Below are 22,544 nucleotides of genomic sequence, written 5' to 3' on the forward strand. Positions count from 1 at the left end.
ACCTTTTAGAAATAAAAGGTGTAACCAAAAGGAGAATTAAATGATAGAAAACAAATATGTTAAAAAATATTACAACTACTGCTAGAATATATAATTTTAACCCTTCAGAAGGTGAGGCATAAAAAAAAAAAAAGGTTAGGTATCATCTGCCAAAGAGAGAACTAAACCAGGTTCTCTCAGACAACATCTCAGGAAAAACAAAATCTGGAGAGAGGAAAAAACTCTTTCCACACATACTTTCCAGATCAAGTCTCAGAATGAAAAGTTTCTCTCCCTTAAAGTAAAAAGAAAATCTTGCCAATAAATCTTGAGTGAAATCCTCCTAAGTTACAGGTTAAAACCATTCTCCCAGAGCCTTGACACCACATGGATTTGGCTTCTAAAACTATGCCAAAGACAACGTTAATCCCAGCGAGATAACAACCTGCAGACTCTCCCTTTGTGGCTCCTGTGAACTGCAGTTCATCAAGTGGTATGTATTGTGTCCTCTGTGAAAAGTTTGGGCATTGAAAGGTATACTTGTGACTCAACCACAGAAACAGCTTAATACTGTTTAAGGCCCTTCATTTCTGAAAGAAATTGTTTGCAAGACAAAGAAGAGTTGAGCCTCTAGAAATTCTCAAATGACACATTAACTATACCCTGCTGAAAATGGAGAGTACAACATACAACTACATTTAATTTAAGGCAAGTAAAAATTTTGTAAAGTAGTCTCTTGCTTGGTTTGTAACTTTTTACTTTCAATCATTATCATTGGTGGACCTGTAGCATTTAGCCATTCCATTTACAATCAGTGTTTTCGTACTTGCTGACAAGACACTCTGCAATTATTCTCATATTTTAAAATATATGAACATTTGTTTCCTTGGCTCCTTTAAGAGTTCTTTGAGAGAAAGCAGTATGTCTCATATTTCCTATATTGCCCTCATACGTCCAACTTTTAGTCATATTATACAGAGCAGATATTCAGTGAAGGCTGTGAAATAAACTGCTTTTTTAATTGATAACTGTGGTTTTTCCTACAGTTGATTATGAAAATAACAAATAGTAAAACAGTTCTTTTAAAAATCTACTTTTAGGAAAATTCTTCAGTATATTTTCATGAGTTCCAGCAAGTACTACTGTTCTACTTGATGTGATAACTTGCAAGCCACAAATACCTCCATCACATTTAAGAGACATACCCTGAATACTGTTAAAGCTAAAATACTTTTAGGCTATGATCAATTAACAAACCTAATAAAGAATATTATTAAATGGGGGCGCCTGGGTGGTTCAGTCAGTTAAGCCTCCAACTCCCGGTTTCGACTCAGGTCATGATCTCACAGTTCCTGACATCAAGCCCAGCTTCAGGCTCTGTGCTGTTGGCTCTGACTGAGCCTGCTTGGGATTCTTCTTCCTCTCTTTCTGCCCTTCCCCCACACAGGTACACTCACTCTTTCTCAAATAATTTTTAAAAAAGAATATAATTAAATGAAAAAATATCAACACTTCACTTAACATGATTGTTGTGCAGATGTCTCTCTTACTAAACCCTGAGCTTCACAAAAGCGGAGATCTTTTCCACCTTGGAATCTGGAGCTCAGTACTAAGACATTTAACATTTAAAGAACGGAATTAAATCTATCACTGTCAAGATTTCTAGTTTTAACAGATCATAAGCAAGAATTACAGAAGTTATTAAGCTTAAAAAAGAGACCAGACAGTAAATTTAGGCTGTAAAGAAACCATTGCTTTTACTACCCCTTTTTGAAGTTTCCTCCAGGAACCAGAGTATTACTGACTTGCAAAAACTGTAGTAAAGTTCAATGATGCTCAGTAAAGAAATCTGAGAGGCTGAACACATAGGATATAAAGAGATAATATTTGTAAAGAACTTATAAAAGTCCTTAGCCTATAATAAGTACTCAATATTCCTTTTTTTATAAATACAAATTATTCACTAATTTAAAGATAGAAATAAAGGCCAATGAAACTTTCTAGTATAAATGCATTCACAGTCCAGTTTTCTCTCTCCAAGCATTTTAATATCAGAATCAATCCAAATAGGTCACTAAAATTATTTTCTAAACAAGTCATTAAATTTCTTTTTCATTTATAAAACTTATTCTGTTTTTGCAGCAATTACCAAGATCACTAATTCCTAAATTTCTATCATTGTATTGAATTAATGGAGTCATGAGCCAAATATTTTAGTACTAGTCATTTCAGATATTGTTTTTCAATATTTACTTGATTAAATGATGAGCATACAAAAGAAGAAAAGGGAATACTTTTGTCTTCTTTTAAAATCATCTTAATAAATGATTTAAGATTTCAATAATATTCAATTCAATAACATTCAGTGAACATCTACCAAGTATAAGACACCAAGCTAGGCATGCTGGGAATATAAAAATGAGTGTGACCTCTGTCTTCAAGGATACCATGATCTTGTTTGGAGGGATAAGACATGTAAAATGAGCTAAAATATGGTAGTAGTACAGTAGCATGTAGTAAGCCCTATAGGAAAAACACAAGGGGCTGTGTAAGCTCAGAAGAGAAAAAGATAACTTTGGCTCAAGGAGGGGATGGGGTGGTGGTGATCATGGAACTAAGCCTTAGTGGAATTCTAGGTTTTTAAAAGCAAAGATGAATGTGAGAATAAATGTACGCATTCCAAGTAGAAAAAAAAAAAAAAAACAATGTAATAATTGACTTGGAGACAAAAGGCACAAATCATGTTCAGGAAGTAACATACAGACAAGTGCGATTAACTATCTAGCAAAAAGTAAATCTAGAAATGAGAGTAGGAACCATTTTATGGAGAGTCATGAAATCAAGCTAACAACTTTGAACTTTAAAAAACCATCCACACACTGATACTCCCAAATGTACATTTCTAGTCCTTACCTCCCTTTTGAATTCCAGTCCTACTGCCTACTCAACATCTCCACCTGGATCCCTAATAAGTATTTCAATTCAACAGTTCATCGTTAAACTCCTGAATTCCCTCCTTACTCCCATCCCCTGGCTCCTCACCCTTTCCCTTTGCTGAAATGTGTTCCCACAATTTTCCCAGTGAATGGCAACTCCACTTTCCCAGTTTCTTGGGTCAAAGTCCATGAAGTCACCCTTGACTTTTCTATTGCCCTCCATTCCAAATTTCTTTGGCTCTACTTTCACATTCATTATATCTGGAATCTAATCATTTCTCACAACTTCGACTGCCCTGGTCCAAGTTACCAACATTACTTGCCTAAATAGCCTTCTCATGGCCTCCCAGTTTCTACTCTCACCTCCTTCAGTCTTTTTGCAACACAGTAGCCAGAACAATCCTGTTAAAACCCAAGTAGATCATACTATTCTTTTCAGTGGCTTCACATCCCACTTAAAGACCAAAGTACTTACAGTGATGTAAAAGGCCCTCTCTGTTCTCATTTCCTACTCTTCTCCATCTTGTTCACACTCCAAAATTACCCCCACACCCACCAGCCATTCTGGCTCCTTGATATTCCTCAAATATAGGTGGCTTCCTCCAACCTATGAGTCTTTGCATCTGCTGTTCCCTCTGCACAGAAGCATCTTATTCCAGATATTCACTTGACTTATTTCCAGTTCCTTCAAGGCTTTGCTTAAATGGCACCTTCTTCATAAGTACTTACCCAAGAAAACTATTCAAAACTGTATTACTTCTTTCTCCTTCTCTATTTTTCAGGCATAGAAGTTCTTATGACATACCATAATTTTACTTTTCTCATTTATGTTTGCCTTCCCCCACTAGAATATAAGTTGAGCAGGGCAGAACTTTTTGTAGATTGCCATATCCTCAAAGTCTAGAAGAGTGTCAGAAATGTAACAAGTGCTCAATGAAAATGTACTAAATAAATCAAAATCATAGGCAATAAGGCACCAATAGACACTTCTGAGCAGAAGATAAGCACAATGAGAAAAAATACTTTGGAAAGAATACATAAAGTGGAGAGGGACAGACTGAAAGTGAGGAGACAATTTAAGACTATATTTCAGCAGTTGGGGCATGAGGTGATGATAATCTGAATCATGTCAGTAACAGTTGGAATGAAAAACAGAAGATAGATATGAGATATTTAAAGGTAAATTGTCCTAGAATTGGCAATTGCAAGATGCATGAAGAAGAAGCAGGGATCAAATGACTTGAGGTGATGTCATGTATAAGAACAAGAAATATAAAGAAAGAGGCAAATCATAGGCACATGAAAATATGCTCAACATCACTAGTCATTAGGGAAATGCAACTTAAAACCACAATGAGATATCACTCATGCCTGTTAGAATGGCCATCATCAAAAAGACAGGATAAAAAAAGGAAACCCTTGTGCATTTTGGTGGGATTGTAAACTGGTACAACCACTATAAAACCCAGTACAGAGGGTCCTCAAATCTCAAAACTCAAACTACCACATGACCTAGCAATTCCACTTCAGGGAATACATCCAAAGAAAATGAAACATTAACTAAAAAGAAATTTGCATAGCCAAGACATGGAAACAATCTAAGCGCCCATCAACAGATGAGTGGATAAAGAAGTTGTAGTATATATACCAAGGGAATATTATTCAGCCATATGAAAACAAGGAAATTCTGCCATTTGCGACAACATGGATGAACCTTGAGGGCATTATGCTAAGTAAAATAAGTCAGAGAAAGACAAATACTGTATGGTCTCACTTACATGTGAAATCTAAAACAAACAAACAATATCATATAAAAAGAGAACAGATTTGTGGTTACCAGACACAGAAGGGGTAGAGGGTGGGGAAATTAGAGAGAGGCAGTTAAAGGTATAAACTTCCAGTTCTAAAATAATTAAGTACTAGGGATGTAATGTACATGAGGACTATAGTTAACATAGTCCTGTATGTTATACAGGTATAACTGTATAATATACATGAGTGTTGTTAAGGGAATAAATCTGAAGAATTCTCATCACAAAGAAAACAACTTTTTTTTCTTTATTTTTTTGTTTTTTCTTTGAATTCAATGTATATGACATGATGGGTGCTAACAAAATGTGATAATCCTGTCACAGTATGTGTATGTAAGTTAAACCATTGTGCTACACACCTTAAACTTATACAGTGGTGTATGTCAATTACATCTCAATAAAAAACTGGACAAAAGAGAGGCAGATTTATAAAGAAATGATATTGACTGTTCATTTTTGATAACATCCTAAACAAAAAAGGGAAAGCAAGCTTAACCTAATTAATTCACGTCAGAAATAAGGATGCTAGGATTTTCTTTGACTCTCATTTCTGAAGATCTAACTGTTTTTCATATTCAGATGCACTCCAAATCTGGAACAAAGATGGCTTAGTCATTAGTGTAAGTGGTTTGGCATGCGTTACTTCTACTAAAACATGGCTTCTTATGGAAACCACAGTACCTCTGGGTAGCAAGTAAGAATACTAAAAAAAAGCACCTGGGAGGAAATGGCTTTTTTTTTTTTCCTCTCCAAGTCACATAGTCACCATTTCACATTCTAAGTAAAGATACCACCCCATTCTCTTTCTGAGTTAGATCATCATGACCATATATAGGGCTCAGATGCTTTCAGGAGTTATCTATACACTAGTAGAAATAGCCATGCAGGTGGAAATTATGTTTGTTTGTTTGTTTGTTTGTTTGTTTTTCTACAACTATTAAATGGCATATGAAAAATCTGATTCACTCATGAAGACCACTTTGATAATCAAATGCAATCAAAAGGGTTATCTGTCAGCTGTCCATCATTACAAATAAAATCAACAGTTTTCCCACCTTTTCTGCTGTGCCACACAGAGCCTGTCATGTAGAGAGTGTTGTTGCCATGAAATGATAACATTGCATGTCTGGCCTTAATGCCAGGTATCATTTCTGAAGACCTTCTGATTTTTCCATTTTAAAAATTCAAAATGTAGATTTGTAATAATGTTTTTCAGCAGGATTTTTGAACAAATTTATTATGGGCACTCTGCAATCATGTCATTTATTTTACTTCAGAGACCCATTCTTAAAACATGGAAGTTTAGAGATGGAAAAAAACCTTTATTTACAGATGAGGCATCTGAGTCCCCAGAGATTAAGTGATTTGCCAAAGGTCATTCAGCAAATTATTGGTGACCATCAAGAGAACCTAGGCTACTGTTTTAGTTCTAAAATAAATCAAGAGGCAAGTTTGGCCAAGGTGTCTCAGTCTTCAAAAATTAAGATAAGGGGCTAATGATTATAATACAAGTCAAAGGGGAAAAAATAATCCAGTTCACAAAACCTTAAGAAAATATGAATGGTGTAAATGGAAATATACCTGTAACCTCTTACATATGCCTATTTAACAACATGGATTTTCCCCCAGATGCCAGAGTCCACAAATTGAGACAAACTAAACAAATCATAGTTTGAAACTCCCACAGAAAATGTTGAAATAAAGATCCCCTCCACATTTTAAGCAAGTACTGTCTAAAGAAAGGGTTCGCAGTGTTGCCAAGGATGCTGCTTAGTAAATACTTTAAATTCCTTCCACTTGAGAGAGAAAGGATCCAAAGTATATTAGGCTCTCCCCTCCCCCTCTAGTGAATTAATATTCCATGATATACACCGCCACTGCTGATGGGGGCACCTCTTTTCAATGAGCAGAGATCAGCAAATGGCTATTTCACAAAGAATAAAAATATAACCTTGTAATTTTAATGTGTGTTTATGTTCAAAAAAAAGTGGCAGATCCATGTTAATAAACCTTGCTTAGGGAAAAAATAAAATAGTTGCTAAGCCATGGTGAGTAATTAGCCTTTTAGCATCCCCTTTCTTCAAGAATGCTTCCTCCTGTGCTGGTTCTTTTAAATAGCTCCAGTCCTGCCTGCCTTTGTTGGGCTTGGAAATTGTTCACATATGAGAGAAATTAAGCTCTCATTTAACAGAGACACATGCCTGTCAAGACCAGAGGAACAAAGACTAGTCCCTGGGGCCTGTTCAGCTCCCAGAGGCTGCCACTCATTCTGTTAGCAATGCTTACCCTTTACAGAATGTGTATAAAACCCAATAAATCATTTCATCTGCTGTGCTTAATACATGAGAGCTCGGACCATTTTTCAAAGTGTTTTCTCTTTCTTATACAACTTCACAGCTAGTTAGTTAAAAAAAAAAAAAAGACCTCCTATTGGTGTTTTGTTTTTCAAAATGCAATAAGACTTTTCTAGTCAAAAAGGTAATGAGAATGTTCCCAAACACAGTCGGCATAAAGGAAGAAGCAGCACTATCTCCTTAGATTTTTTTCCCCAGATATCTTTCCTACATTTTATGGTTAATAATGAGAATACCCATTTTGCAAATTACCAGTATATCTTCCAGCTTCTTTTCAACCTACATTCAGAAGCTAGCTCTGGCAATATGAAATGGTTAAGGACCAGAACTGGACAGACTTGCTGTACTATTTAAATTCAATACATTTTGCCCCTTTGGAACACACAGCCACCATGTTCTTTCAGGGTGGAGATTAAAACTATTTAACAAGCCAGCTCTTTTTCACTAGGAAAATAAAATGGCCTTTTAAACCCAACCAAAATATCCCCTCACATGTTGTCATTGCAAAGAAAATAAGATGATCTTTGAGCCTTCTTAAGGAGAAAATATAGTGTTACCTTTTACATAGAAATCTCTGTATTGTCTCCTACTTCATATCCTCACCTACTCCTTCCCCTGGGGAAAAATACGGGGGCTCTGATGAAAGACTAATGACCAGATTTTAAAAGCCTTCCAGCTTGGGGACGCCTGGATGGCTCAGTCTGTTAAGCATTCAACTTTGGCTTGGGTCATATCTCATGGTTCGTGAGTTCGAGTCTGTAACTGGCTCTGCTCTGACAGAGCCTGAGCCTGCTTTGGATTCTGTGTCTCCCTCTCCCTCTGCCCCTCCCCTGCTCAATCTCTCTCTCTCTCTCTAATGTAAATAAACATTAATTTTTTTTAATTAAAAAAATAAAAATAGGGGCGCCTGGGTGGCTCAGTTGGTTAAGCAGCCAACTTCAGCTCAGGTCATGATCTCATGGCTCGGCTAGTGAGTTTGAGCCCCGCATTGGGCTCTGTGCTGACAGCTCAGAGTCTGGAGCCTGCTTCGGATTCTGTGTCCCTCTCTCGCTCTACCCCTACCCCTCACCCGCTCATGCTCTCTTTCTCTCAAGAATAAACATTTAAAAAATTTTTTTAAAAATAGAAAACTTCTAGCTTAGACTACTCTCATCCAAAGTGGAGGGGGGGGGAACAGCTGTGGGGAAATGAATATCTGTCCATAATCATTAAAATAAATACTTTATTCAAAAGTAAAATGCTTGTTTAACCTGTGTTGCATGTAGAGCAAACTCACCAAGGATTTACTCCAGCAATGTTCATCTTTCCACAGAAACACTAGGAGTTCCAGGGATGATAGCTTCAATCCCCAAGGTGCTGTGAGCCCCAAAATCATAAGAAGCTGGTAGCATAAGTAACTTCACCCTGCTCAGCAGGGAAGAAAAAGCAGATCTGGATTTCATAAGTAAAACCAGATCTATACAATGGTTATATGGTAAAGCCCTGCAATTAATGGGAACCATAAACAGTTCAAGAAGCCAGCACTGCAGTAGTTTCTCCAGAATAGGTTTCACTCATATCTAGTCAGATATTAATCAGATGTACAACTGGCACAAATGCTTTGTACAAACACAGATAACAGTCCTTATGCCTTAGTACAAAAGAAAACAAATGATATGGATGTGCATTAAACTCTTTTACATTCATATTTATGTATCATTCCTGCATGATCTATCATTTTTCAAATAATAAATTATTTTCATTTTTAAACCACAAATCACATCCTGCAGGCCTTAGCAGATGCAGATGTCAGAATGTGGTAGTACAACAAAATTAATTAAATAACCCTTGAAAAAATAAAACAAAGTTTATTTATAAAAAATGACATTAAGGTGAACTGCCTAATAAGAACACGGATTTGCTTAAATAAAACATTATATGGTTCTGTTTTAGATTCATCCCTAAAGCCCTGAAAGATATTAGAATTTTAGTGAGTAATTACCCTATTTACTTCAAACAAAATGGGAGGAAATCGGAAAACCATATTAAACTCTACCACACATCAGAAATGAAATTCTCTCATTTTTTATCTTGCAACGCAATAAATAAATTGTAGTTGGAAAATTTATTGGGACTAGAAGCTGAAACCTAACAAGCCAGAAATGAGGAAATGGCCAAAGGAATATCCATATCAACATTATGCTTCAAGCAGTAAACTCACTTCTAGGAAGCATAACCAAGTAGTCTCCCCTTCACAGCTTAATTGTTTTCAGACAGTCTGAGCCTCACTCAGCACCACCCCCACAGTTAGACAAAATTCTAACTACTTAACACATCTCTTTTCAAATGAAAATGCAACACTTGGGGTGAAAACAAGAGAGACTAGGAAAAGGTGTTATATGCTATATATGCCACTGACATAATACTACACGAGGATATGCTGTCATTTCCTGCAATTAATACTTTAGCAAAGCTATAAGAATTTTTTTCCAAAAATTATAATATTTCACTTGCAACACTAAAATTAAGTTTGTGTCACCCTTTCCATTATATAGCCCTAATGCCAGGAGTTTGTCATTGGCTACAGAAGTGTGTTTGGTGTAGCCTGAAGGCTGTAGGCATTTATAGGCCCTCTTCCTGAATATGCTTTTTAAGAATCCCCAATAGCTATCATTTCATGTGGCAGGCATTACAAACCACCACAATACCTCACAAAAGAAACGTGAATTTGACCTCATAATTCAAAACCTTTCAGTGATTTAAAAGGCAAACATTCCTAGGTAGACATGGCTTATGCTGTGGCCAAATGACATTTTCCTGCAAACTTTGTAGGCAAAACTACTACTATTCTCCATTTTCTAAGGAACAGAGTTAATTCCCTTCATCTAGAGTCACAGGAGGTCAGAGTTGCAAGGAATTTCTGCAACAATCTTGTACATGATCTTTGTTCTAAATATATGGAAAATGAGAATCATTGCAGAAGAATAATTTTCCAGAAGTCACGTAGTTACTAACAGAACAAAAACTAGACATAGACATCCTGAATCCAAGTCTAGGCTTCTTTCTGCGACTCTACACAGCTCTATTTTGTCCCCAAGTATACCTGGGAACTGTATACCTTCCCAGGAGGAAGAAGAACAAGTTCTGCTGATCAGATCACTTACTGTCTCCATGTACCCCTTTTTCTAGGCTTGAAATTGTGGCCTCCTTGAGCCAGTGGGAACATACAAGTCTATGGAATTAATTCAGTGTCCTTGGCAAAGTGGGTTGGGAAAAAAAGTAAGAGATGGAACAGGCATACATATCAGTAAAATAGCCTGACAGTGCTGGAAAGATCTGTACCTGTACCTTTGTTCCAGCTATGTGGAGACTCGGTTGTTTTTTATTAACTGGCATCTCTATTTAAGCAGCCAGAAATCAGATAGGACAATTAAATCACAAGATCTGATGTCCTATTGGTGATCACAATTTATTCCAGAGATGATTACAAGATAAAAAGATAGATGCCTGCTCCTTTTCTGTTAATCTGCATTGTAAAAAGTAAATAATAGTAATAAAGTTAATTATAAAAGCAATGCATTCTCTTCCATCCTTTTTTTATGCCTATTTTTACATAACTGAGATTATAATGTACTTAATGTGTTCTGGGTTTTTTCCACCTAATGATATATTGTAACCATTATCCCAAATCATTAAAAATTATTTGTAAATATTTTTAATAGTCTATAACAGCCCATCACATGAATATACTAAATTTATTAATTTTACTAATATTGAATATCAGTTTTCTTTCAGAGTACATTAAATTCTTTTAATTCTTTTTCTTATACAAAAGCAATAATGTTAGAAAAGAAGTTTTTTAAATGTTTATTTATTTTTGAGAGAGAAAGTGCATGTGCATATGCATGCGAGTTGGGGGGATTGATTACTGGGGGGACAGAGGAGCAGAGAGAAGAGAGAGAGAATCCCAAGCAGGCTCTGTGCTGTCCGTACAGAGCCCAACACAGGGCCTCATTCTCATGAACCATGAGATCATGACCTGAGCTGAAATCAAGAGTTGGATGCTTAACCAACTGAGCCACCCAGGCGCCCCGGAAAGATTTTTTAAAAACTAAACTGAAACAAGAAAAAATAGTTTAACCATAATTCTATTACACAAAGACATTTGCCTTAAACATTGTACACTTAATCACTTGGGGTGTATAGTGAATCTATCACAAATCCAGGCCTCTATGGTCAGGGCCAATCTTTTTGGGAAGGAAAGATACTATACTGATGATATGGAAGCCAAACCCTAAACATAGAACTCAAATTTCCTCTTTATTGGACTGTCAATGATCTGAACTTTCTTCCACAAGGGATCCCTAGAAATTCCAAGGTGCCCTTCTACCCTAAATCAGAGTTCTTGAAGGGGTCCTGCCAAAGACCAGTGTATCTCACTATCTTCAATAGAACCAAATAAGACAATCTTAACAGGAAAACAGCTGTTGTGCAGAGGCCAACTCTAAGTGCCCAACATCATTTCTCTTTGCCCTGGTTTCCAGCCTTGCATTATAGATATTCCCTCCATGAGCTGGAATTCCTCCAATGACAGATTGCATGCTTGCTCGATCATTGTGGATCTGACTTAGCCTATCTGATCTAAAATCAACCTCTGGCTAGAACCAATAATGAATATTACTATCTCACTTTTGTCTGTTCCTCTGCATTTTTCATTTCATTTCATTTCATTTCATTTCATTTCATTTCATTTCATTTCATTTCAAGTAGGCTCCACACCCACTGTGGGGATCAAACTCCTAACCCTAAAATCAAGAGTCACATGCTCCCCTGACTGAGCCAGCCAGGCACCCTACCCTCTGGGCTTTTCCATAAGACAAAGCATACCAAGTCATCTAACTGTGCCTCTACTCCATCAAATCTTCGAACATAAAATCTAGAAACCTAGGTCTGCACAAAGCATTTCAAAAAATTACACAGACGGTAGAGGGAAAAACTTGGAAAGAGTTTTTCCTTTTCTCAAACCTCCGTTATTCATCACTAAGCAAGGTGACAGCTTCCTATCAATGTGTATTTTCTTCCTCTCCATGATCTTCTGCTATTAAGCTCATTCTTCTACGACTATATCCACATTGATTCTTTCAAACCCCAGCCTCCAGCTCCTAAACTGATGATCTGGGAGCTATCATGACATTCATGATTCTCAGTGAAATGCAAGTCAAGTGGAAGGAGAAGCTGACAGCCACAGAATGAAAAAAGGTCCTTTAGGACAAACAAATACCTGAACCAGCAGCTGGAGAGCTTTCCTCTCCTTGAAGTTTCAGGCCCTGATCGCCTCCTCAGGCACCATTCAATTATACTAATCCCAAAGTGCCCTGTATTTAACTAATTCTCTGTACATTAACAAATGACTTCTGCCACATCCAGCTTAAACACCAAACTAGGACTTACTTACATCTTTTATCAAATAATAGCTCATAAGGAATGTTTCTCCTTATAGGTTACTGGTTCCTAACATTATCACAACTTTTGAAAGGGGACAAAAGTTAATATGCAATCAATTGAAGCAAAAATCAGCTTTATTGTTCTGCCCCCTCTTTTTCCTGTGAACAATGTAACTAAAGAATGCATAAGAAGCAGCCAACATTTGTGTGGCTGGGAAATGAATGAAACTATTACAGTACAAAATAAGCCGGGCCTGTTAAGAGTTCCTTAGAATAGTCTGTCCACCTTGTCAACATGTTCAAGCAGCAGCCAAGTCACCCCAGCTGAGAGCCCTTTCCATCTGCACTAATCTCAGCCACTATAGAAAATTCAATTCTTCTACTGAAATGTATGTTCAACAACAATCATGACCATGACCTGACTGAGGATGGACTTTTCCCTTTCTTCCAATCTGTGAATTCCTTAACTTCATTGTTTAATGTTACAATTTTAACATTTTCTTAATGAATTGGGTGGTAGAAAAAATGAATTCAGTGTCTCACAGTGAGACCCTGACACATTTTGCATCATTTGTTTTCTTTTATTTTGAACAAGTAAAAATATCTGACTCTAACATTAATAACTTTTGAGTGGGAGTTACCTTATGTGAATTAAAAATGGTTATGTCAGTACATCCCTTCAGAATTTAAAAGATATTTCCCTGTGCTATATCAAGTGTCACACAGTATATCAATTTTTATTTCCCATCTCTCAAGTCTGGTATGCATACTGTTTAACTTCTTAAATTCTAAGTATAGACATAATTCACAAAAGCTGGGCAAATGCTTGACTTACAGGAGATGGCGTACACAAGATTTATATGAACAACTTTATTTTAAACAAGAAGGACTTTTGCATTTTGTGCTGCTACATCACATAACTTCATCTGTGCTTTTTTTTTAAAGCTATAAAATAAATTGGAAAGGTTCATTTACTATCCTTCTAACTTCACAAGCACTGTTGATCTAATAGAAAAGCCCATTTTAGTGTGAAAGGTGAGAATTTGACCCTATTTTCCAGAATAAAATGCCATGCTCCCTTTTAGACAATCTCCAGGCAGCCCTGTCTAATTCTCGGCCAACCATTTCTGAATGCCTGATAAAACTTACTCTCTTCTCACTGACAATTAAAATACCACTCATGTGGCAGCCAGAGAAAATTGCTGTTCTTCCTTTTCTTCTAGATTATCATGGTACTAATAATTGATTTAAGTGCATCCACATTGACTGTCCTATATTCACATCACTAATTTGTGGATTCTAAATACGCATGAGTATATAGATACAAACATATGTGTACACGTAGATACAAAATACATACATTTATGTTTCTCTATAAGGTACTCTGAAATTTAGACGTGGTACACAACAACAATAATGATAGTGAAAGATACTGTGCATTGAGCAACTACTAGAGGCTTCATATGATGATCTCTAATCTCACAATGACTAAGGTACTGTTATTACTCATCTTCCTAGGAACTAGGAAATGTAGGCTCAGAGACATTAAGAAACTTGTCTCATAGCTAGTAAGTAGCAAAACAGATCACTGAGCTAATTAGCAATAGAACTGGAATTTAAATCTGCATTTATTTAACCAATACTTATGCTAGTCCTAAAAACTTTTAAATTACATACATGCACTCAAAAATAATGCATCTTATTCTCTACACCTTCTCCTTTTATGTACAAACCTAGCTTAAAAGTGTATTCATACATTCCATATACATATGTGTGTGTGTGTGTGTGTGTGTGTATAATCTCAAGATGTAGTCAATTTCATAGAGAATTCTTTTTTTTTTAATTTTTTTTTCAACGTTTATTTATTTTTGGGACAGAGAGAGACACAGCATGAACGGGGGAGGGGCAGAGAGAGAGGGAGACACAGAATCAGAAACAGGCTCCAGGCTCCGAGCCCTCAGCCCGGAGCCTGACGCGGGGCTCAAACTCACGGACCGCGAGATCGTGACCTGGCTGAAGTCGGACGCTTAACCGACTGCGCCACCCAGGCGCCCCCATAGAGAATTCTTTAAAAAAAGCATATAAAAATAAATAATGGGCTGATTTTCTGGGTCATTTTGTTTAAATAATAATTGAGAATTTATTTTCTAAAAGTTTTTGTCTTATTATGAAAGGCTATGCTTCATTTTTATTTTAAATACCTTCTCCCAAAGGAAAAAAAACATATTCTGGTCTCAACATTCCTGTTTTGCCAGTAGGTCTATATATAAATAAAATCAAGTTATAAGAACAATTGATTTATTTAAATTGTTTAAACCATGATCCCATTATAAGCTTTCTAGCTTTTAAGTAAAATAGCTGTGACCAAAATCAAAAGTATATTTCAGCTGCTAAAGAATTATTTAAGTTATGCCCAACCCTCTGTCTATAGATATATGTCTATAGATATAGATATAGATAGATGTTAGATAGATAGATAGATAGATAGATAGATAGATGTTAGATAGGTAAGTAGATAGACAGTCCAAATAACTTAGAGTTCACATTTAATCTGTGTTACACTGTATAAAGCAGTATTTCTCAATCTTGATTGCCCTCTAGCATCATTTAGAGAGTTTTTAACAATCTTCTATCAGGACTGTACCCCAGACCAATTAATCAGAACCTCTGGGGTGTTACCTAGGCATTAGTATTTTTAAAAGGCTTCCATGTGATTGCAAGGTACAACCCAGATTGAGAACCACTAGCATCAAATGCTGTCACTCACTGCTCACTTTTGTCCGCTGGAGAGGGGAGCTGTAAAGAAAAGTATTAACATTAAAGGTCCTGACCTTCAATATAAAGACATAACTTTAAAGCCCTCAGAAAGTAAAATAATTAACTATCTAAGAAGTTTATATGTAAATACCAAAAGAGTCACTCAGCCATGAATACATTTCATACTACACTACAGGAAGATTCCAATTATGTTCTTTTTATCTCTTTCCTTGTGGGTATGCACCCACAGTTGTAGTAGTTCTGGGATATAAACTGGTTCTAACGGCAAATCTTCAATTTTTTTTCTGTTTAGGGACAAAGAGCATGTAATGAGATTTTAGATATTAGATATTATTATCTACATTTTACAAACTAGGAAACCAAAGTGCACTAAGATTTATTCAAGTCACAAAAAGGACAAATTGAGACACAACCTGGAATGTTGGAAATAGCACTAGACAGGGAGTCAAGAAAGTTGGGTCCCACTCACAGCTCTGCCAATATTTAGCTTTTTAAGCTTGGACAAGTCTGTGGTTTCAGCATCCTTGTGTAAATTAAAGGATTTGGACTGGAGAAAGACTTGCAAAGAAATTTCAAAGGAAAACAAAACTGGGGACATATATATGTATTGGGGAATGTCTTATTTCACCAAGTAAACCACTGGAAAACAAAGAAAGTGCATGCCATCTATTTTCACCTTTACTTCATAAACAGAAAAGGCATTTTAATTCCAAAGGAAGAAAGAAACCCCATAATGTCAGGGTTAATTTTTAGTATAGCTTAATGATAAACTCACGGTATTGTTGTCCACCAGGGATAGCCACCGACCCTCCCCATGATGAGTGAATGAGAATCATGAGGACCTCTAGATGATGTTGCCAAGTTTAACCTTCTACAATTCATTATTGAAGAACTACCTTCATCATTTTTGCCATACCCAAGTACCCAACTATTATTTGCTTATGGCTTTTATTTAAATTGACTTATTTTTGCTTAAATACATTTATTTCAAAGGAAACTTTATATCATTACCTCGAATAGAAAACTAAAATCTCTTGTCATAAATAGAAGATAACCAGATAAGTATTAAAATCCAAGTTTTATATTATTTAATTTTATTTCCTTTTACTTGTAGCTCAATACTATTGCCTCCAAAGACTCTGAGCCTAAAATGTTCTCTCTCTCTGTCTTCCCTACGGAGAGAGATTAGCACATCCTAGAAAGGTATTAAAGACTAACACTAAACTGAGCCCTCAATGTAATCAGAGAGATCAAGAAAAAAATAGAAGAGAGCCTCCTTTTCCCCATGGGATTGATTCACTATTACGTAATGTCACATGCTGACACCACCTGGATCATCTGCCACTCTGCTACTCCTGCCTCTGAAGAGGTAATGTACTCTCCCTTTTTCACTAACGCCAGAAAGAAGCAAAGACTTTAGTTTCCCAGAATTTTTAGTATTGGTAGTTAGAGACAGCGCGCTGGGGAGTGGAGTCTGAGAAAAGCACAAGAAGATAACATAGAGAATGGAGGGTCACCTAGAGGGGGTTAAGGAAACCAAAGCATAGTGCCTGGAAAGCACTGAGATTCAGGGTCTGGTCTGCTGAAAGATCTTTGCCATAGGCCGCATTTAGAAAACAGACAGCAAGCAGATTAATAACTCCATATAGCAGCTCATAGGATCTGGGCAAGTATCACTTCTTATTTTTAGATCCACTCCAACTTTAACAAACAGTCTAGCATGGTTAACACGGAGTTTCTAATCCACAGAGAATTCACATTTTTAGCTGCGAAGGCCCTTGCTATTCATGAATTATAGCAGCTTTACCTATTCTTTATAATTCAGAAACTTCATTATTAAAATGTTTGAAGCAAGCTACGGAGCATCTATCATTACTTAAAAAGTTAATTAGATTACATAAAAGAAATAATTAGATTTGCATTTTTATCTTGGTTTTAAACTTCCAAAGAAGATCACAACAGCCTGCCTGTGGGCAATTAAAAACAGCATACAGCAGAGAAATAGAGGAGAAAGGGTCTGTTTTTCCTGGCTAATTCATGATTGAGGATAGAATTACAAAATATTTTAAGGGCTTGCTGAAGCTGGGGGCTAATCCTAGACTTCTAAGCTTTGTTTATAACTCTCATTTCATTGCAAGAGAGCATCAGATACATGTGCAGTGCCAATAGTAGTATCAAATTACTTCCAGTGGGTTTACTCAGTCCTGTTCAGAGGCTGTTGGAAGGAGATTCGTTACCTGATCAATAACACAAAAAAAGGACTATTGGCTAGAGTCAAAACAGGAGCACTGTAATTGCTTTTTGTTTACCAACGTTAAATACAATTAACAAAGAGGTACAACATAAGACAGAGGGACTACATGAGCCCGGAGCGCTCCTGACTTTCATCAGTCTTATGTTGGTTCCTCCAGCCATCTCCAAAAGACAATAAATGCCAAGGTCCAGCTCTTAAATTAGAGGTCACTTAGATATTTAATGATGAAGCATATCTTTAAATATATATCTATTATTATTATCCCAGCAAAAAATTAATTAACCAGGTCATACAGGCCATGAAGGCTAATGTACAAAGTAATTATTTCTGATCTTTAGACAACTACTTCACATAAAAAGGTAGTCCTTATTCTGCTCAGCAGATACCTGAAATGCCTGTAGTTAATCATATTGAAGGAAACAAAGGCAAGGTTTATCTCCTTAAAAGGTGAAAGTCCATCTCAAATTATTCTGTTTAATGGTTTAAGAACAATTACCTCCTTTCTTATAATATTAGCATCTCTTCTGGTTACCAGACAGGAAGAAGAACACATATCTAATGGTGCTCTCCCATGACAAACACACAGAGACACAAAAAACATATGAAGAGCACACAGGAATATATTGTAATCAAAATGGAAAACACTGTGTATGAAAAAATAGTCATATACTCTTAAGAACAGAGTAACGTCTCAGTGAAGAGACAAATACTTGGCTTTGTAAATAAGCAGCATCTATTACCACATTTAAAAGGGACAGCTTTCCGATGAGACAAAAAGTATGTGCAAAGCAGCAGCAATGACATTTGGTTCAGGCCTTCTACAGATGGAATTTGCCATCTAATGTATGTATTAAATGACTAGGGAAGGGCAATGAATATTGTACACTAATTGTAAAGATTAACAAAAAGCTAAGAATTTCAAGTTTCACAATTAAACTTAAAAAGGCATGTGTATACGAATTCATGAAATCATTGGCCCTGGCCCAGGAAGCCAAATGCCTAGGTAATACCCCAGCCAGCCAGTCTACTGTTAGGAGACCACTGTTGTTCCATCAGCAATGTCAGGAGAGGACACAGCCTATATAACACACAATATAAGCCATTTGAATAACTCTAAAATTGGGGTTTGAAGAGACTATATTTTATCACAAACTCAAAAAGTAAGCTTCTTACCAAGATATTTTCATGAGCTAAATTCTCCTCCAAAGATTAAGTTTTAGCAACAAAATGCCATCAATGTTTCCTAGTAACATGCTATTGAAACCAAAGAATGTAGGATGTCGTATCCACGAAGAATAACTTCTCTAGATTCAAAAACCATGATATGCTCAATTGAGGTTGTGTAAATAAATATATAGGTGGATCAAGAAAGTAGGATTTATAAAGTATTTTCTCCTTTGCTTAGACTAGACTTACATGTACTGGTTGATTAAAATACTGTAAATATGCTTTGATGTGTCCAATAATTACAAGTGAATTTTGTTTACCTGTCAACATAACTCATAAATAAAATGCTACAAAAGACTGGCTAAGATACTCTAGTGCAATGGTAGGGGACAAGGAGGATGAAATTACTGAAGCAGTCATCTGTCCTTTGGAATTAAAGGATGAGAACTGGCATTCCCAATTCCAAGGATCATATTCCATATCTATTCCATACCTATTCCATATCTATTAGTTTGGCTTTCCATACACTTGATGAAAACTGTGCTATTTTTGTCCTGGAAGAATCAAAAATGTCCAACTTTTTCTGGGCTCTATATCGGGGGAATTACTTAATATGAAACAAATTAGAGGAATCACCATTTTCCCCAAAGCACAAACAGAGGGATTTGAATTCACTAAGCAAACAGCCTCCTAAAAGATCTGTTAATATTAAAGCATTTTAATAATCATTTAAAGTTATTAACCTGATTTTTTAATGGCAAAAATTGACTCATCAAAAAAATAAAAACATTGATTCACAAAGTCATTCATCTTGCTTTCTAAACATGGTTCACATGGTCTTAAATGTATCTCTTTGAAAATTTACCAAGGCAAAAGTATGTTAAAAATTATACTTAAGGAAGAAAAAAAATAATATGGTTTTTAACTACAGATATAAGTTTTGAATGATTGCACATAAAATAAGCATGGGGACTTTTACAATACTGTTTTCATCATGTCTTCTTCCCATCTCTAAGGAAAAGTCCTGATTTCAATTTGTACAAGCCATTCAGGTTTTCATTTGCTTCCATTACAATAGGTCCAGATGTGTTGGTGTGTGGTTATTGTAAGAGGTTAGACACTCTTCCTTTTCTTTCTATTATAGTTTGCAAAATCAGGAACAACAGTACTGATTCACAAGTCAGCATTCTGAACTATAAGCAGACAGCAATCCTGAATGTAACCAGCTGATACTCATGATCCATAGCCAACTGCCATGGCTTAATCTCACTGATTTTGTTAGCTAACAGGTTCTAGGACTCAAGATTTAAAAAGAAGAAAGAAGGTCAAACTTGCTCAAATGGTCTCTGTATACATTTGTTCTCAGAAGGGAAAGTACGTTTTGTACTCACCTTATTTTACTCTTTGTTCTGTTTTGTTGTCAAATAGGAGAATGTTTCTTTCATGATAGAAAAATGCGTGCAGCATCGCTTAAATCTCATATCTTGCTCAAAAAAACTGTACCAAAATTAGCCCACCAATAATCTCTCCTAAATTGGATCATGTCTATATTTTATCAAAAACCATATTTGAAAAATACGTTTAATCCATTCCCCTTCCCCCAAAACACCTGAAAGTCTGAATATCAAATACCTGCTTCATAAGTGTCAGAGATAAATATGTTTTGTGTAAGGAATATTTTTAAGCGTTTGAAAAATTCTTCGAATGGTCGCACACTGATAAGATAAATACTGACAAGATATGCAGTAGTAACTGCGGTAGCTCAGGACAGAACAAACTATAAATACAGGTTATTGCTTCCTGTTATTTTTTAAATATAAATTCTTGTTACGAAGATTCCTGTATTTCTAAAGTGAATGCAGCTCTGACACTTTGAATCTGTCTCTGATTTTATAATTTACACAGCTGAGATCAAGTGCTGATTAGCTTCAATTTTTAAAAATTTAAACAACGAGAAATATCCAAGATTTTAAAAGTAATTAAACTTCTATTAGAAAACCCGAAAAAACAATTTTCCTATCTTCTCAAATTAAACATTCCGATGAATAATATTTTAACATCATATTCTATAGTTTCCTGAAGAAGGCATCAATTTCATGTGGTAAAGTTACAACTAAAATCATATGTTATCAATAAATGCTATTTCATAAAAATGCTGTGAACTGATTTGGTTGCTATTCATCTGACATCCTCAGTACTACAAAACAAACATCAATTAAAACAGCCACTTGTTAGAAACACCAGTGGACTGACAAGTGAAATACATTCAAAATAAATAAAGAAGTAAGTAATGAAGATGTAGAAAAACATTAACAATAAATAACTGATAAGGGAACATCTCAGAAAACTTCTTCCATTCCTGCTTTACAAATAGGAGAAACAGAGAGAACTAAATGATCAGGTTATTTAACACCTACTGAGTTCTTAGAGAGGAATCCAGAGAAAAATGTAGGAAACCATAGGCTAAAAATCTTGACCTTAGCAGTAGGAGCTACACTGAAAATTCTAATAAGGGCAGAATCAGGGAACACCTGGACAGTTATTTAATTAAGGATCTCAGCATGAGTTATAAAAGAGATAAGATATCAGGAGGAGAAATTATTCCAAGATTTCATTGTAAAAGCTGACTGTCAAAAATGCCAGAGACATTCCATCTCCCCTGTATTTGGACTCTATTTTGAAACACACAGACTTGTGTATGAAAGATAGAATCAGAACTAATTAAACAACAACAACAACAAAAACACTGGTTAAAACCCTCAGGTGAAGATAGCTGGACAAAATGCCAAATGAGGTACAAGTACTTCTTCAGGCACCAAATTGGTACTTTAAATGGAACACCAAGTATGATTAAGAAATGAAGCAAGGCTCTAAGTTAACACCACTGGCTTTCACCAATGAAAGAGTAGAAGAGTAAACTATGACTTTATGTGAATTAATATTTTTTTCAATACAGTAAGATATATGGGGCGCCTGGGTGTCGCAGTTGATTAAGTGTCTGACTTCAGCTCAGGTCATGATCTCATGGTTTGTGAGCTTGAGCCCCACATCGGGCTCTGGGCTGACAGCTCAGAGCCCGGAGCCTGCTTCAGATTCTGTGTCTCACTCTCTCTGCCCCTCCCCTGCTTGTTCTCTCTCTCCCTCTCTCTTCTTCTCTCTCTCTCTCTCAAAAATAAATAAAACTTAAAAAAAAATAAATACAGGAAGGTATAATATTACACTCAAGCAAAGGAATAATATAATTCACAATATACTGTCCCAACTAGGCTGAATAACAGATCCCAGAGGTTAGAAAATATCCACAGCTGGCTCAGTTGGTTAAGCATCTGACTCTTGGTTTCAGCATAGGGCATGATCTCATGGTTCATGAGTTTGAGCCCTACATCGGGCTCTGCACTGACAGCACAGAGCCTGCCTGGGATTCTCTCTCTGCCCCTCCTCTGTTCTCTCTCAAAATAAATAAAGCAAGAAAGAAAAGAAAAAAAAAGAAAAGAAAAGAAAAGAAAAGAGAAGAGAAGAGAAGAGAAGAGAAGAGAAGAGAAGAGAAAGAAAAGAAGGAAGAAAGGAAGGGAAAGAGAAAGAAAGAAAGAAAGAAAGAAAGAAAGAAAGAAAGAAAGAAAGAAAGAAAGAAAGAAAGAAAGAAAAAGAAAGAAAGAAAAGGAAAGAAAGAAAAAGAGAAAGAGAAGGAAAAGAAAGAAAGAAAAAGAAAAGAGGAAGGAAGAAAAAAGAAAATATACACAGCAACCAAGAGAAACCACAGAGGCTGTGGTGGGCACACATAAATTTGGGATGAGTATTCCTGAGGATTAATCACCAAACAGTTCCTTATTTTATGGCTTTCT

The 22,544-nt window shown here is 36.0% G+C and overlaps 1 protein-coding gene across 9 annotated transcripts in view; it reads right to left on the reverse strand.

Annotated features, from left to right (window-relative positions):
• Nucleotides 1-22,544, reverse strand: part of SOX6 (SRY-box transcription factor 6) — a 373,444-nt gene that overhangs the window by 179,131 nt on the left and 171,769 nt on the right. The window lies entirely within an intron of this gene.

Source organism: Lynx rufus, unplaced genomic scaffold (assembly GCF_022079265.1).
Source record: "Lynx rufus isolate CCGP_SWC_20201006 ecotype Redwood Valley unplaced genomic scaffold, mLynRuf1.p SCAF_9, whole genome shotgun sequence".
In the NCBI taxonomy this organism is placed as follows: Eukaryota; Metazoa; Chordata; class Mammalia; order Carnivora; family Felidae; genus Lynx; species Lynx rufus.